The sequence below is a fragment of the Triturus cristatus genome, chromosome 1_1 (assembly GCF_964204655.1).
Source record: "Triturus cristatus chromosome 1_1, aTriCri1.1, whole genome shotgun sequence".
Taxonomy (NCBI): Eukaryota; Metazoa; Chordata; class Amphibia; order Caudata; family Salamandridae; genus Triturus; species Triturus cristatus.
In genome coordinates this window covers 1,012,276,459-1,012,292,261 of record NC_140579.1, presented here as the reverse complement: position 1 = coordinate 1,012,292,261, position 15,803 = coordinate 1,012,276,459, and positions in this window count along the sequence as shown.

Sequence of the window (15,803 nt, the reverse complement as noted above, 5' to 3'; positions counted from 1 at the left end):
AAGATGGGACATCCTTCTACCCTGCCTTCTGTTTGCTTACAGAGAGGTCCCACAAAAAGGAGTTGGCTACAGCCCCTTTGAATTGTTGTTTGGGCACCCTGTGAGAGGCCCACTGTGTTTGGTGAAGGAAGGATGGGAGTTACCTCTCAAAAAGCCTAAGCTAGACATAGTGGACTATGTACTTGGTCTCCGCTCCAGGATGGCTGAGTATATGGAGAAGGCATCCAAAAACCTTGAGGCAAGCCAGGCCTTACAGAAAGCTTGGCATGACCAAAAGGCTGTCTTGGTTGAGTTTCAGCCAGGACAGAAGGTATGGGTGTTGGAGCCAGTGGCCCCAGCAGCACTCCAAGACAAATGGTCTGGACCCCATACAATCCTGGAAAAGAAGGGAGAGGTCACCTACTTGGTCGACCTAGGAACTCCCAGGAGTCCCCACAGGGTACTCCATGTTAACAGGCTTAAAGCATATGTTGACAGGGCAGACATGGGCTTGCTCATGGCTACAGATGAGGGACAGGAGGAAGAGAGTGACCCTCTCCCAGACCTGTTGTCTCAGAACCCTGAAGATGGCTCAGTTGAAGGAGTGACCCTTGGAGGCAACCTCACTGCCCATCAGCAGACTGAATGTAGACAGGTTCTACAATCATTTTCACATATGTTTTCCTTGATACCTAGTCAAACTGACTGGTGTACCCATGTGGTGGACACTGGTGACAGTCTGCCTGTAAAGAACAAGCTTTACAGACAACCTGACCACGTCAGGGACTGTATAAAGGCTGAGGTACATAAAATGCTGGAACTGGGTGTCATTGAACCCTCAGAGAGCCCCTGGGCTAGCCCAGTGGTTCTGGTCCCCAAACCTCACACCAAAGATGGCAAGAGAGAGATGAGGTTCTGTGTGGATTACAGAGGACTCAATGCTGTCACCAGGACAGATGCACACCCTATTCCAAGGGCAGATGAGCTCATAGACAAACTAGCTTCTGCAAAGTTTTTGAGCACATTTGACTTAACAGCTGGCTATTGGCAAATCAGATTAGCTGAGGAGTCTAAGGCCAAAACAGCATTCTCAACCCCAGGTGGGCACTACCAGTTTGTGGTGATGCCCTTTGGTCTGAAGAATGCACCTGCCACCTTCCAAAGGCTGGTGAACCAAGTCCTTACTGGGTTGGATGACTTTTGCGCAGCATATCTTGATGACATTGCTGTCTTTAGCTCCACCTGGGAGGATCACCTGATCCACCTGAAGAAGGCTCTTGAGGCTCTGCAAAGGGCAGGCCTCACTATCAAGGCTACAAAGTGCCAGATAGGGCAGAGTAAGGTTGTATAGTTGGGCCACCTTGTAGGTGGAGGCCAAGTTCAACCACTGGAGAGTAAGATACAATCCATCAAGGACTGGTCCCCTCCAACCACCCAGACTCAAGTTCGAGCTTTCTTGGGCTTGACTGGGTACTACAGGAAGTTTGTTAAGAACTATGGGTCCATTGTGACTCCTCTTAATGATCTGACATCCAAGAAGATGCCCAAAAAGGTTCAGTGGACAGTAAGCTGTCAAAAGGCATTTGATGACCTGAAGGAGGCCATGTGCTCTGCACCTATCCTGAAAAGTCCTGACTACTCCAGAGAGTTTATTGTCCAAACAGATGCTTCTGAGTTGGGTGTGGGAGCTGTGCTGTCACAACTTAATGTAGATGGTCAAGACCAACCCATTGCTTTTATTAGCAGAAGGTTGACCCCCAGAGAGAAGAATTGGTCAGCTATTGAGAGGGAGGCCTTTGCTGTGGTGTGGGCCCTGAAGAAGCTGAGGCCATACTTGTTTGGCACTCACTTCAAGATTCAGACCGACCATAAGCCCCTCTTGTGGCTAAATCAGATGAAGGGTGAAAACCCCAAACTGCTTAGGTGGTCCATTTCCCTACAGGGGATGGACTTTACAGTGGAGCACCGGCCAGGTACTGACCATGGGAATGCAGATGGTCTCTCCAGGTACTTCCACTTAGGACATGAAGACGAGACTGGTCAAGGCTAGTTTAATGTCCCAGCGTTTGGGGGGGGGTTGTGTAGGAGAGTAGGGTCTGCTATCCTATGGTCACCCCAAATTTTTGCTTTTTGCTTCACTGGTTTTTGACATATTGAGGCTGTGGGCCTGCCAATCAGACCCCCAGCCTGCTGTTCTCTCTACTAAATTAAAACTATGCACCCTAGGTGCATAACCAATTGGAAGTGGATCACCCTGTCAGCCCCTGTACCAGTGTACACTAGGTACCCAGGGCATTGGTGTACCCAAGGCCTGCCAAGGGCTGAAGCATGTATTATGCCACCCCAGGCTTGGCCTAACAATTTGACACAACTGGCTGATCACTCAGCTGGGGTAAGTTGGTGTAATCACCTCTTACTTAGGTGTAGTATACCTATACCTAACCTTACATGGGACACCTGGTAACCTATAAGCCACTCCTACGGCAGGCCTTAACAATCCTGAAGGCAGAGTGCTTGGTTCCATGTGAGATGGTGCTCTGGCATGAGCTGAGCCTGTCTGCAGTGGTCGGAACAACTTCCTTCTACTGTTTCCAGATATCGTCATACCATATACTCTTAAGTGCATTATGAACCTCGCGGTTAAATGCTATCTTTGGTTTGGCTTTATCAAAACATGTCGAGTAAGGTGTCATACGAATTGGAATACTAACCCCTCGCCAATTCTGGCGACGGGGTTAGCATTCCACCCTTCTAGAGGGACACGACATGTACAGTACCTGAAACCCGGGTAAAATCAGACATAGCCTCAGCTCCACAAAATGGATGCTGCCACCACAGACACAAGTCTGCCCTCCTGCTGCTGGGAGTCCTTCCAGCTTGGGAGGTGTGGACAAAGGGTTTCCTGCCAGGGGAGGTGCGTGCACCACCCCAGACAGGATTTTGTGTATTGGTCAGGTAGGGCTTGAAAGAAACCAGACATGCCTGTGGCTCACAAGGAGCCTCGGTGCATATGCCAGTTCAAACCGGTCCTGGGGCACACCAGTCCCGGGCCTGGGGCGAGCTGGACAAAGGATTGGGGGTGTAACCACCCCCCTTCCTGGTCCCACCCATAGGGAGGGACCTAGCAGGTAGTCCGGCCCCTAGAATCCGAATAAAGGTAGGAGCTGTGTCCTAAGACTTCAGACATCCTGGAATCAACTTAACACTAAGAAGAAGACGGGAACTTCGACGCTCTGCTGCACAGAGGACTGAAGCCAATCTCCCCTGTGGTCAGGGAGTGACCACCTTGCTAACGCAAGCACCATCCAGCGAATCAACGTCTGCTTTGCCGCCGCCTCCCGCCGGAGCCCGAGCCCGAGCCCAGAGACTGACAAGACCTGGACCTCCAGACCTCTCACCGCCCGATCCACAGTCCCTGAGAAGAGGAGACCCGTGGAGGCACCGAGACACGTGGAGCCAGCCATCTTGGATCGACTACGACAAGCTGACAAGTGCAACAACCGAGGCTCCCTCCAAGTTGTGCTTTGGGATCTGAGAAGCCCAACTCTCGAGCAGCACTTGCACCAAAGGTGAGCCCTCCAGCATCTCCACGATCTGCGTGGGGCCCTTCTGCATTTTGCCACTCGACGCGCCTAACCGGTTGCTGGCCCGCTGGCTAGTGGCCATCTTGGCGACGAACTCTATGAAAAACACCGCTGGTCTGCTTGCTCCAGACTGGCCCTTGCTCCTCTCCAAAGAAGCAATCCCTCTGACCTTGCTGGTCAGAACCAACAGCTGATTTCCGAATCCTCCTACAATTGCTTTTGCCAAGGCTTGTTTGCTTCGACCAAGTCGCCGACACCGCCGACAGCGAGAGCCTGCGTGGGACAGCTCGTGAGCCGACTCCTGGACGTCGTCGACCTTCAGGAACCACGTGGCTGCGGAGACAAGCTACCCCTCATCACCTGGTTGCACCCGACATCGCCTGGTACCTACCTGGTGCCACGCCGGTCACTGGCTAGTGACTGTGAACACTGTCCCCTCTGCTTTCAGGTCTTCTGCAACTCCGATCCACCCTTGGATTCTAGAGGCCCTAGGCCTTTTCCCTTTCCTGTTCGTGGTACTTATACCACTATTTTAGTATATGGTTCGAGTGGCCACCAGGGCCTATCCATATAAAGTGCAACTTCTGTGTATTCTGTGATAATCTTGTTTGACGATTTGTGCTCCTGTGCTCATAAAGAGACTAGGGGTTACTTTGAGAAATAAATACATATATATTTTGAATATATATCTGTGTGGTGTCCTTTCATTTGTATAAAAGGGGGTTGCATTTGGTAAAACAGCTGGCTTAACACGCATCACGAGTTTAGCCTCAAAGACTGCTTAGCCTACGCTACCACTAGGGCAGCTAGTCCGAAAAGGTTGAGTTACAACCACACCATAAGGGTTGCTTGGCATGGTACAAGGTGATCACTTTAACTAGTGAGCATCATATACCAGGCCAACTTCTCACACACTGTTTTTAGACATCAACATTTTTGAAGCCTGTGCATGAGACAACCTAACCACAGCTCTTTTGTTCCACCACCCTTTTTTGTCTAAAAACAGAGATCCCTTGGCAGTTTTGAGAACTTGAACTGGCAATGAAAATTTCGAAGCACCTTTTTTAACCCTGTGGGGATTGTTCACCATAACCCAATCACCAATCTCAAACTCATGCATGACATGGCGAGAAGCCTGATCAAAGTTTTTTTTTTTTAATTTGTTGTTGAATGAGAACACTTTTTTGCATGTCAAGTTTATATTGACATGCAATGCTAAACTTTTCATCTTTATTCAACATTTTTATCAAATTGGGACACGAATTACCATTTGGATCACTTTTCTTAAGTCTAAAAGGGTTTATTTCAGTAGTTGAATGGGGAGTAATGATATATGCCCAAATTTTTTTCTTTCTGAGAAAATCATCTACTGGAAGATTACAAGCCAAAGCGGATTGAATACCTTCTTTTATAAACCTATTCATCCTTTCAACAAGGCCATTTGAGGAAGGAGAATACAAAGCATCCTTTAGATATTGTATGCCATGTGAATTCAAGAAATCTTGCATTGACAAGAAATTAAAATTTGTAATGTGGTAAATAATTTGGCATCTAGATTGACAACCACTCTCTGAGACCTCAAGTCCAGTTCGTAGTGCCCTTCTGCTATGGCATGCTACGTATGTTGAGGAAGTTTCTTCCTCTTCTTTCACTGGATACCAGGAAAACTGTGGTCAAGGATCTGGTTACTTCCAGACTGGACTATGCCAACATTCTGTAATTCGGCCTTAATGGCTGTCTCCTCCAGTGCCTCCAAGTGATTCAAAATGCTGCGGCCAGACTGGTTCTTAGGCTCAAGCCCAGGACTCACATGCCCCCACACCTTAAGGCATTACACTGGCTCCCTATGAGTAACAGGATCAACTTTAAGGCCCTGGTACTGTTCTTCAAAGCCTTTCATGGAAGGGGCGCCGGGTACCTCAGGACTAGAGCTAGCCACTACTTGCCAGCCAGAACTGAGGTCATCCTCCATGGGCCTGGCCTGTGTCCCCAGAATGCATCTTGCCCGGTTTGGGAAAGATCTTTGAAGCTCTTGGGAGCTGAAGTTTGGAACCGTTTCCCGGCACCTTTCAGAAATATGGCTGACCTGGCGGCTTTTAAGAAACTTCTTAAAACTTGGCTTTTTCGAGACTAGAGGTAGCTGTCTGGTCTGTTAGTTTGAGACTTTTAGTGCAGGGACACTCTTTGTGAGTAGCTGTGCGCTCTACAAATATGCATAATTCATTCATGGTTTTAGTACCCATTATTTTTGAGTCTTTGTTGAAAAGTCCTGTTGTGGTGGTGTTCTCTAGCCTGCTTGAAGATGCAGTCTGTGGCTCCAGTCTTGTTCTTCCTGTGGTTTCTGCAGTGCCTGGTGCCCACTCTGCCTTTACCGAATCCAACTCCCCCACCACTGTCCTACAAGTCACAGTACTTGTGCATATATTTCCTGCCACCCCGGATACTCTGCTAGTCAACCCCTATCTGCTTGTGGATTCCCCAGCTTATCTAGAAAGGGCTTGTGGAAGTTTAACCTCCATCCTCTTGCAGAGAGTTTGGGGAAATAGAACGTCTGATGCCCAAAATACTACCTTGTAAGAGTTGAGCTCATACTGTGACCATCCTGACGCCAGTAGGGGAGATGGCTTTGTGAACATTGGTCCATTGGCAGACACTGATTCCAAAACTTCAAAGTTTTGGAGATAACTTGAGTTCTTGGGAGTGCAGCGTCTACTTTTGTTTGGTAGATAGATAGATAGATAGATAGATAGATAGATAGATAGATAGATAGATAGATAGATAGATAGATAGATAGATAGATAGATAGATAGATAGATAGATAGATAGATAGATAGATAGATAGATAGATAGATAGATAGATAGATAGATAGATAGATAGATAGATAGATAGATAGATAGATAGATAGATAGATAGATAGATAGATAGAAAGATAGATAGATAGATAGATATGTGTTTAACTTACCTGATATATTTTTTGTGGTAAAAGCAAGCATTGTTAGTGCATGCGTTCCGTCATACATCCACCCGTCAGAGCTGACTCCTCACAGTGCAATTACTTTGCTACCCTCGGCTCACCGAGAGTGTTTGCATCACAATTGGGTGTTCCAGCAAACGTCTGCATCCGATTGTGTTCATTTTGCGCTCAATGTCTTTTCCCACTCATCAACGGTTTAAAGGGGGGTATTGCACATATTTCATAGCAGGAGACCACAATCTCCATGTAATAATTTATAGAACATATTCTTGGTGATGTTAATGAAAAAATGTGTATAGCGTACAGATACTACAACAAAATTGTGCCGGCGCTGAAGTCTGATACATACGTATTCTGATGTCAGCCAATGGCATAGCAAGAGGGGGGGGGGGGGGGGGACGTCGCGGTGCTGCAAACGAAGGGATCGCCAAGGGTGGCCAAAGATCTAGTTTTGCCACTGATGTCAGATTATGATTGCAATAAGAAATTACGTCATTAGTAATGATTTTCTACAAGCAACTCGTGATGTCCACACAGCAGCGGCGCTGAAGCATTTGAGGTGAACTCACAGGCCAGCTCATCTGTTTGCTGCAGGTTCTCAGACATGATTGGCTGCTCACGCTAGGATTATTACACTCAGCCTCACACACTGAAGCAGGAACAAGGGCTTTTAGGATTACTTGTGCCTGTCAGACAGGAAAGACCACGGAGAAGAGATACACTCTCCATTTATTATCTGACATAATGTACTCCCAAGTTGGCACAATCTAGGAATATAATGAAAACGAATTCCTTACCCCACTGAATGTGGGGGTCCCAGCATTGGATACCCCTTCTAAACCAAAAAAAACATCGCTAATGTATACCCGGCTTTCCATTGCCCACTGGTGTTTCACACTCTTTCTCTCCAGTTTGGCGTATCTTGATGAGGGGTAAAACCCCTAAACCGGTCCTAGGATGCTTGTTTCCAGTCCAGTGAGGACCTGGCTTGGCAGTTTGGGCTGGACTGTTCCCATGAGGCACAGGGTCAAGACTGATTTGCATACGGCTGAGTCTAAATTGGAATGGCATAGGGAGCAAACAAACGATGGATTTAGGCCCAGATCTCTGTACTGGGGTGATTGTTTGACATTGTTCTGTATTCTGTCCATCAATTGTTCTTTTTGTAGTAGTTGTTATTGGCAGCGCAGGCAGGGGCAATGGGTGGTGCAAGCTGCAGTGGCTTACTAACAAGGGCCCCGGCACTTCTGTTTTTAATTTGTTCTATTTATAAAAAAAAAAAATTACAAACCAAGCACTGTCAGAGAGTTTTTTCTGCTGGTAGAGCTGTGAGTGATATGTGTCTCTCAGTGAACATCAGGCTTCATGCTCCTATTTATAAACCTTTTGAATAAATGCAATTGATCATATTAATTGGGTGATCATGGTTCGAATGGTAATTAGTATTGGCACTTTTTTTTTATGTTTAGTATTTACGGCCCAGTCTTACTGATATCAGGCCAAACCCTTTCTTGGTGAGAGGTTTGATGAGAGCCAGCAGCACTCAGGCAGCCCCCTGGCCGGACCACTGCCTACATGAGGGGAACTTTTAAAGGGGAGCACTCTTCAGTGAAGGGGTGCTCCATGGGGGACATGAGATGCCATTTGTGCACCCTAATCGGACAGTAGTCTCTTGTCATTGGGGGGGGGGGGGCTTTTCTAATCTGCTAGGATTATAGAAGTTTAAGTTTTAGTGCACTCCCTTTTCTGCTCCTTGTGCCCCGATCGTTTCACAATGAAACGCGAAGCAAGAAAACATGGCATCCCCGCATCAACCAAGTGATGCTGGCCCCGTCCTTCTCTCCTCCAAAGTGATGGGGGAATCTTTTTCCAAATCAGGCATGGTTGATGACGTGCCATCCTTCCTCCAGTCGCTGAACTTGACTTTGTGATGAATGAAGAGTTACTCTGTGCAGGGGCCATGCCGCAAACTTTTCGGTCACATCCCATCAGGGAAGCCCCATTCAGCCCAAGGCCAGTGAATAATAACGAGATGCTGGAGACTCGGGGGTCCCTACTCCTATCCTGCAGAAGGGGGGGCGGTTGGTGACAGTTTGATTCATGCCACTATCTTTACGGTCACTTTACTCTGCCTCAGGGCATTACAGACATATCCAGCAAGAGAGAGAGACGATTTGCACCTAGTCCTGTTACAGACATTCTGCTTAACCTCATCTTGTCTTTGTCTTTCTCCATTGAGTGTCCAGATGTCTTTGATGGACCGCTCAGGTCAGGGAGCCTGAAGGTGCAGAGCCTACCTGAAGATCAAACCAACAAAGACAGAATTGTTATCGCCAAGAACACCAAACAAGAAACGGTACAAACCTGGCTTAATGACATGAGTGACTTGAGCCTTAAAAGCTTCGAACCCCAACTTTCTCTGAATGCTAAGTCACTTGGATTCAGCCTGGATACCAACCTCACGCTCAAGGAACACAGTGCCAGTTAAATAAAGACGGCCTGGTTGCAGCTCTCTCTTCTAAAGATACTGAAGCTAGTCCTTCTAGAAAGCAACTTCAAAACTGTTGTGTAAGCCCTAGTATTCTTGCATCCAGATCGTAATAACACCCTGTTCTATAGCCTCTAAGACTCCACACTGTCACCCCATAAGGGCATGCTGCCCTCCACAGCATGTCTCATCCAAGGCCTGAAGAAATATGATCAGACAAACCCTAATCCTAATGGAACTCCAATGGCATCATTTACAAAGCCATCGTGATCAGCACCCCCTCTTATCTAACAGACAAGAGCACCATCTCTGGTGGTTTTTGGTGCACCCGCAGTCAGAACACCAAGTGACTGCAGACTAAGAAGTGTAGAAAAAAAACAAGGCCTCAGGCCTTTTCCATCAACGCACTGAGGATTGGGAACAGATCCCCTAATCTGTCAGGACTGCCCCCACGCTGCTCTAATTTAGGAAACCGATAAAAATTCACCTCTTTAATGATAACAAGATCACAATGAACTAATGCACAATGTGTCCACAACACCACTACCTCTCCTTTCACTTGTTGACTTTATGCTTGTCTTCGACCCTGTAAAGTGCTCCACTGCCTTTTGGCTAGGTCTGTGCTATAGACATACCATATACATATATACATCCTACCTCTGGTTATCATTTTGCATGTATCCCCTTGAAAGGCTCTCCCCTATCTGATGCTGCTTCTGTGGCAATCCTCTCTGTTAACAGCTCTCCTCCCTGATTTTGGCCTAGGTCATTGTCCTTTGACTTGCTCCTACCCAGCTGGGTAGAGGGCGGGTTCTCAGTTCCATTCTGGTTCTATGTCTAGTGGTCCTGTGTAGTCTTCTGGACTTCCCGGTACCCCACTAACATGGCAGCATTCAATCAGTCTTTGCTGCACGCACTGTTCTGCCTTCCTTTGGCCCCTTCAGGTGCAGCTCTGAACCTCTAGGTGCTTTCAGATCTTTCATCCTCATTTCTGCTAGTAACTCCTACACAGGCATTTGTCGACTTTGCTGGTCTTGTCATCAGTGGATCAACCTCAATGGCTCCCATTCCACAACAGGAGGCCCTGTCCATTAGCTTGGGTGTGATGATTAGCTGCAGGCAATTAGAAGTAAAATTTGTTGGTAATTATTGTTATTTATGGAGAAGCTTTATTTTCTTATCAATCTGCATTCCTAATTGTGCCTCTATGATTAAAGGAAATGTGTATAATTCTATTGCTTGCTTGTCCTAGTATACTGTGTTATTGGATGTCAGTAGCATTGGTAGATAATGCTTATTTTAGGTCATGCTTTATACAGGCTGGCGGGAAGAGTTCAGTAGAATTTTGTTTGGAAGGTTAAGAAATATTGAGAAAATGTAACATGGACTGCCATGGATACATTTAGTAGGAATGTGAAATAAGGGTTGTGCAAGTCATGCACATTTGGGTGATGGCTCTCATGGTGTGTACAACAATACATTTTTATTAATGAATGCCTTTTACATGGCGCTCAGTTAATCTGAGTGTCCCGGCGCTTGGCATCCAGAGATGGTTAAGAGGTGGCAGGCTTTGTCGGGTATCACCCAGTCCCTACACTTTGAATGGGTACGTTTTCAGCAATTTCCTTAACCTAGCTTCATCAGTGATTGATCTCAGATGGCCACATGATTTCTGCCCTGACTGTGAAAGAGGAGGCCCCTCTTTGTTATTATTTTAAATGGGGCACTGTTAGCAAACCAGCATTACTGCACCACAGCAACCTCCCTGCCCTTTACTCCTTGATCCTCTCGCTCAAGTAAGAGGATCCATTGTTGTAGAGGCTTGATAGGTCAGTGTTTTGAACATGATTCGCTTGCGGACCAGTAAGCAATGTAGTGTTTTCTCGAAAAAAAGATATTGAAGTGTGTTTGGGTAACTTATAGAGTAGGTGGACCAACATGTTCAGACCACTTGCAGATCTTGAACTAAATATTCTGAGAGACCTAGGTACAGAACATTAACATAGTCCGAGCATGTGTAGAATGTTATGTTATGCTAAAGGCTTTTAACGCGCACTTTTATCCAAGGATGTCCTGCGCTGAGCATTGTCTAACTGGTATCCCTAGGCACTTATACTTAATCTGTGAATAACCACGTTTTCATCCCCTTCCTGAACGAAAGGAGATCTGTGGAGTTCCTAAGATGCATTGGTAGGTTGTTCCAGGCTTTAGTGGCACCTAAGATAACACTGCTGCCACCCCAATTGTCCTTTTTTACTCTAGGAACAATCACTTGCTTTGCTTCCAAGGAGCGCAGCACTCTCCCAGGAACATACCATTGAAGGCGCCTTCTCAAGTATTCCGGACCACTGCCCATCAAGGACTTAAAAACCTTGCATAGTGCTTTAAATTGGGCACATTGTTTTATCGGGAGCCAGTGAAGGTGTTGCAGGCCATTTCTAACCAATATGAACCTTGGTGTGCCCGTTCGCAGCCTTGCTGCCGCATTTTGCACCTTCCGGAGTCTGTTTAGATGTTTCTTTTGAATATTCAGGTGCAGACTATTACAATAATCCAGACGGGACAAAATGAGGGCTGAGACTGCTGTCCTAAAGCTTTCCACTGGTAGGAAAAATATTATTTTTCTCAGGGTTCTAAGGAGGAAAAAACTTGATGAGACCACCCACTGACCGGGTCCCCAAACGTCAGTTTGTTGTCCATCATCACCCCCTGGTTCTTGGCTTTCAACGTGGGGGATTGCCCATTTCTTTGGGACACCAGTCTGGCGACCAGAGGTTGGAGTTATTCCCGAATATAATCATCTCTGTTTTGCCTGCATTAACCTTCAGGCAGTTCGCAGACATCCAACCAGTTACCGGTTTCATACAGTCGTGACATCCTGAAGCATGATTTGGCTACCGCCGACACTTTGTTACTAAAGGATAGTTGCGAGTCAAATATAACACCCTGATTTCTGGCCACCACCATTGGTGGGTGTGAAAGGACGCTGCTGGGCCAGGCACTTGTCCATCAAGCAAGAGGGTTCAACTTAAGAATGGGATCTCAGTTTTGCCTGGGTTGCATTGTAATTTGTTAGCTCTGATCCAGTCGAGTCCAATGCAAATGTTTCTTTTGTGCTTGCTGAGGTCCCATCATGAGAGAGCAGGAACTGCATATTGTCCATGTATAATTTGACCTTAATGCTGAAGGATTCAACCAAAAATTCCAATGGGGTCATATATATATTAAAAAGAGTAGGACTCAGGGAGGAGCCCTGAGGGACCTCCATTTCAAAGATTTGGCTCTGGAAGCAAAGGGCTTCATCCATACTACCTGCTCTCGTCTTTCTAGAAAGTAGCCCAGCCAGCCTAAGGCTAATCCCATCACCCGCAGGTTTTCAAACTGATTAAGAAAACTGTTGTGGTCTACCATGTCAAATGCTGATGACGGGTCAAACAGCATCAGAGCTGCATTGAGTCCTGAGTCAAGGGTGATCTTAATGGATTCAGAGATCTCCCGTAATGCCTTCTCAGAGCTGTGACGTGCTCTGAAGCCAGATTGGTATGGGTGTAACAACTTGATTTCCACAAGAAAAGTGATGAGCTGGCAGTTCACCACCTCTTCCAGAATCATAATGACTGCTGGGAGGAAAAAAACAGTCAGAATTTCGCTAATATTTCAGGGTCAGCATTTGCCATTATAAGCCGGGGGATTATGCCCCTTTTACAGGCATCTGGTAAAACGCCATAATGGTGGGAGATAGAGAATAACTCCTGGTATGTGGGGGCGACAATATCTGCGATAGGCTTCAGGATATGTGGTGGCAAAGGGTCATCAAGGGACCCTGATCTGCAGTTAGCAAACTGCACCTTCAGTTCCTCCTTCGTGTGTGAACGGAATAATGTCGGCTTAGATTCTGCTATAGGCACTGCTGGTCTCTAGGCCCTAGAACATGGACCCAACTGTTGAGACCCTCCAGGTTAGCCTGAATTGTAGCGATCTTATTGTAGGAGAGTAGGATCTACTTCACATGGTTACCCCCACTTTTTGCTGGTGTTTCACTGTTTTTCGACTTTAGTCTGGCTGGGGCCCTGCTATTCAGGACCCCAGCCTAGCTGCTTCCTCTCTAAATTGATTGCATGTTCTTTAGGTACACTCCAGATTGGATTCTAGGGTACCCTTGTGAGTCCCTAGTATATGGTATACTATGTACCCAGGGCATAGGTACCCCAGAGGCCTACCAGGGGCTGGAGCATGTATTGTGCCACCCCTGGAAAGCCCTTTAAAATGACACCACAGGTCTGCTACTGCAGCCTGGGTAAGGTGGTGCATGCACCCCTTACTGAGGTATAGGTTAACTATACCTCACCTATCACTGCACATAGTAACCTATCAGTCACCCCTAAGGCAGGCCTTATCAATTCTGAAGGCAGGGTGCTTGGTTATATGTGAGAGGGTGCCCAGGCATGAGCTGAGCCCCTCTGCAGCCTTCGGATTCCCTTCTCCGGGGTTGTCAGTGGTGCAGCCTGAACATATACTCTTAAGTGCATTATATCTAAAACGTTAATGCTAACTTTGGGCTGGCTGCACGGAAACATGTCGTGTTTGGTGTCAAACACCTTGGAATCATACCCCCACATCAATTCCTGATGTGAGAATATGATCCCACCCTTCTAGAGGGAGAGACATGGCAGTACTGGTATACCCGGTAGAAACTTAACAGAGCCCTGGCATCACAAAATGGATGCTGCAGCCAGACACGGGTCTGGCCTCCTGCTGCTGACCGAAACTCCAGCAGGGGAGGCCTGGACAATAGGTTTCCTGTCACAGGAAGGTGTAACCACCTCCCAGACAGGATGATGTGTATTGGGGATGGGTGGGAGCACTCTTGGAGTGCTTTGAAGTCCTGCACTGGGGCACATTTGGTGTCCCTGTGCATAGTCCAGCTCAAACCAGTTCAGGGGCTTCCAGCCCCTGCTCTGGCGCGAAACTGGACAACGGAAATGGGTGTAGCCACTCCTCTTTCCAAATCCTCCCATAGGTGGGTCCCCAGAGCTAGTCCAACCTCTTCCTGAGGTATAAGTAAGGAACCCCTGGCAACAGGACTTTAGATCTCCCTGGACGAAACTCTGAAGCTGAATCCTGGAACTTTTACGCTCTACTGAAGACTAGAGGACTGAAGAAATCTCCCTTGGGGTCAAGGAGTGACTCCCCTGCTTGGTAGGCACCAACGAAGCATTTTGCCGGTCTGCATCTCCAAAGCTCCCGCTGGACTCCAAAGTATTTGCAGGCCAAGAAGAGGATTTCCAGACATCTCAGAGGCTGACCCGAGTCCCCAGCAAAGCTGAGACCCGCAGCCCTCGTGAGTAGCGTGGAATTGGAACTCCTGGTCACCGTGCACATTTGCAAGTGCATTGACTTCTCGACGTCTCTTGAAGTCATGCTTGGGGTTACTTGTAGCCCCCACCTCAAGCACCATCTGCACCGAAGATTGTGGGCCTACACTCCATGAGTGTTCCGTGAGCCCGCTTCTTGCATTTCAGCTTGAGGCTCCTTCACGATCCCTGGTCCGTCGACTGGTGGCTCCCTGAGAAGGCAACTCTGATTTTCCTTGTGCGTCCCTGGTTGCTCCAGACATGCCCTGACTCTCCACCGCGTAGTGAGTGCCTCAGACCTTGCTGGTCTGCACCGAAGCATCTTTCTCCTCTCTGCGTGGGTTACTGTTGCCAAGGCTTGTTGTGTCCAATCCGGGCACCGATGCTGCAGCACACGACATCCTTCGAGGGACAACTCAAATCCAGCTCCTGGTCATACTCGACGCCTCCTGGTCCTCATGGCTGAAGAGTCAATCTTCACCTTCTTCACCTGAAATCACCCGACTTCGGTGGGCATTCGCCTATCGTGCTCCTGGTCACTGGCAAGTGACCCAGACTCTGTCCCTTCTGCTTTCAGGTTCTTCTCAACTTCGATCCAGTCTTGGATCTCTTTGGACACTTCGCATCTTCCCGGCAGCAGCACTTCTTTGCCAGCTCCCATTGAAATAGACGACGTTACCCGACACCATTTGACACCTATGCACCCGGCTTCCCTGGGTGAGGTAACACGAGTACTCCGGTGCTCCCGTGGGTGTTGACCCTAGAACTTCCTAAGCCCCAATGGGTTTGGTCCTGACTCATTTCTAAGTGTTCCTAATCTTTAAAAATCTAACCGCGACTTTCCCCATAGAAGCTAATGGGAGCTCTTAGCTGCGTTCTCACACTGCACACGGTCCCCGTGGGACCCCAAGGAACCTTGGGTGGTTCCTTGGGGTCCCTGCGATTCTACAGGCTCTAGGCCTTGTGTCTAGTTAAGTCGTGGTTCTTATACCACTATTTTAGTATATGGTTTGGCTCGCCCCTAGGGCCTAACGTGTATTTGTGCTATTTTACTGTACTATTTGAAGTGTAACTTATGTGTTTTGACCTCTAGCCTCATAAAGAGACTAGGAGGGTGTGTTTAGAAATAAATACATATATTTTATATATATTCCTGGTGTGGTTGTCTTTCATTTAGCCATTCAAGAGATTATAGACTGGTAAAACAAGCTGCTTTACATTCCTTCAAGACTTAGCCTGAAGGCTGCTCTCCATAGCTACCCCTAGGATAGCTTTCAATAAAGGTTGTCTTTAACCTATCATCAATAAGGTTTTTTTTGGACTGGTACGGGGTGCTCACTATTACTAGTGGACAGCATATACCAGGCCAACTTCTCACATTGGTGTGCAGCGTGTGGGATTCCAGCTTGCTATTGTTTTATCA